At 58.2% G+C, this 2,500-nt stretch overlaps 1 non-coding gene across 1 annotated transcript in view; it reads right to left on the reverse strand.

Moving 5' to 3' along the window:
- LOC124737597 overlaps positions 1 to 923 on the reverse strand; it is a 1,909-nt gene extending 986 nt beyond the window's left edge. Inside the window, exon 1 of the ribosomal RNA XR_007009800.1 lies at positions 1 to 923. This exon is cut by the window's left edge and continues 986 nt beyond it. This is a non-coding gene — a ribosomal RNA (small subunit ribosomal RNA).
- Between the last annotated feature and the right edge of the window lie 1,577 nt (positions 924 to 2,500).

Consider the following 2,500-nt stretch of genomic DNA (forward strand, 5'->3'; position numbering starts at 1 on the left):
AACCGAGGTCCTATTCCATTATTCCATGCACACAGTATTCAGGCGGGCTTGCCTGCTTTAAGCACTCTAATTTGTTCAAAGTAAACGTGCCGGCCCACCGAGACACTCAATAAAGAGCACCCTGGTAGGATTTCAACGGGGTCCGCCTCGGGACGCACGAGCACGCACGAGGCGGTCGCACGCCTTCGGCTCGCCCCACCGGCAGGACGTCCCACGATACATGCCAGTTAAACACCGACGGGCGGTGAACCAACAGCGTGGGACACAAATCCAACTACGAGCTTTTTAACCGCAACAACTTTAATATACGCTATTGGAGCTGGAATTACCGCGGCTGCTGGCACCAGACTTGCCCTCCAATAGATACTCGTTAAAGGATTTAAAGTGTACTCATTCCGATTACGGGGCCTCGGATGAGTCCCGTATCGTTATTTTTCGTCACTACCTCCCCGTGCCGGGAGTGGGTAATTTGCGCGCCTGCTGCCTTCCTTGGATGTGGTAGCCGTTTCTCAGGCTCCCTCTCCGGAATCGAACCCTGATTCCCCGTTACCCGTTACAACCATGGTAGGCGCAGAACCTACCATCGACAGTTGATAAGGCAGACATTTGAAAGATGCGTCGCCGGTACGAGGACCGTGCGATCAGCCCAAAGTTATTCAGAGTCACCAAGGCAAACGGACCGGACGAGCCGACCGATTGGTTTTGATCTAATAAAAGCGTCCCTTCCATCTCTGGTCGGGACTCTGTTTGCATGTATTAGCTCTAGAATTACCACAGTTATCCAAGTAACGTGGGTACGATCTAAGGAACCATAACTGATTTAATGAGCCATTCGCGGTTTCACCTTAATGCGGCTTGTACTGAGACATGCATGGCTTAATCTTTGAGACAAGCATATGACTACTGGCAGGATCAACCAGGGAGCTGCGCCAACTAGAGCTGAGCAGCCGGCCGCCCGGGAGTGTGTCCCGGGGGCCCGCGCGAACACGCAAGCGTCCGCTCAATCATTCTGCAAACAGGAGGAGGCTGAGCTCCCCTGCACAATACACCTCGAAACCCTCTCAGGTCCCGGCGGCGCGCAGCGCCGTCCCAAGTACTTGGTCGGGTTCGAGAGAGGCGCAATCGCCCGGAGTTAGGCGAGTAGACGCTTTCGGTGCGACCACCCGTGCTCCCAACTGAGCTTGCCGCTGCCGACAGAGGCCCGGGAGCGTGCTGTCGTGGCATTGCCGGCGGGAGACAACACGCGCCACCTACGGTGACCGGCAGCTCCAACGCCAGCGCCACAGAAGGACAAAAGCCCCACTTGGGTGCCGAAGCGAACTCTCCCAGCACAGCGCACGCGCCAACACATCCGCACAGCTGCGATACAAACCACCAGCGAGAACCGCTGGGGCGACCGAGCAGCAGACGGCGTCGCGGCGCCGAGCGCCGGGCGGCGGCGCATCCTCAACGCACACAGTCCTCAATCGGACCAGCACACTGAAGATGTCCACCGCGCTTCGCACCGGGCCCGCGAGGACCTACTTTGGCCGCACGGCGCCGCGCGCAGGGTGCGCCGGCGCGCAGCTGCGACGCCTGCCGCGTCCGTCGGCCGGCGCGCCTGCCACTGGCCGCCCCCACCAGCCGGCTGTAGCGCGTGCGCCCACGCACCGCGCGGCCAGCACGCCGGGAGGCGCCCCCTCACCGGCCGGGGACGGTCCCACCCAGCCACCACCGCGTATCGCTTCACACCCAGATGCCGTTCAGTTTCATCGGCATGGTGGGTATCGCTGGAACAACCGGTTAGTACCTCAACCTATCGTCGCCATCACCGATTCACCCCTAGCGAGAACAACCGCACCACAACGGGTTACCATTTCTTCATTTGCGTAACTTCACCAGAAAACGTAGGCGTCCATCGCCATTAGCAACTTCAACGATTATTGCATGCCTGTGTCAGGTGTCACGCCACACTACGTCTGCCCACATACACGCAACAAAATGTGCACGCCTAGACAATACGTGGAAGGTGGCCCCCGTACGTATGCGATGTCCATTGCTCGAACGACTGTCAACCGGCCTCTGTAGCATGTCGCAGATATGGAACGCGGTGCACCATGCTATCACGGTGTTTGAGGAGAGACGACTAGGTCCGAATACATCAACACACAGCTCATGCTGATCGCCATCCACGGCGTCCGTTCCTCCCACACGTCTCTATGGCGTACCACACTGCAATCCAGCTCTCATAGGGAGACGACACGTAGCTGCGTGCACAATATTTGCACTGTATGGTCCGCCGTTTTTGGGCGCAGTCGTTGTACGGTCACACATGTGCCACGATGTATCATTCAGTACATAAGGACGAATGTGCAGTACAGATTGTGGTTCACGCGTACGACATCAGCGGACAGTTGACACAGGCCGCACCACAACGTAGCCTGCGTACGTCGCATGCGAAGGGCATTGAACATGCAAACTTGTCACCAACCAGCTTGCGAAGGCAGGGGGCAAGGTGGGG

Source organism: Schistocerca piceifrons, unplaced genomic scaffold (genome assembly GCF_021461385.2).
Source record: "Schistocerca piceifrons isolate TAMUIC-IGC-003096 unplaced genomic scaffold, iqSchPice1.1 HiC_scaffold_171, whole genome shotgun sequence".
NCBI lineage: Eukaryota > Metazoa > Arthropoda > Insecta > Orthoptera > Acrididae > Schistocerca > Schistocerca piceifrons.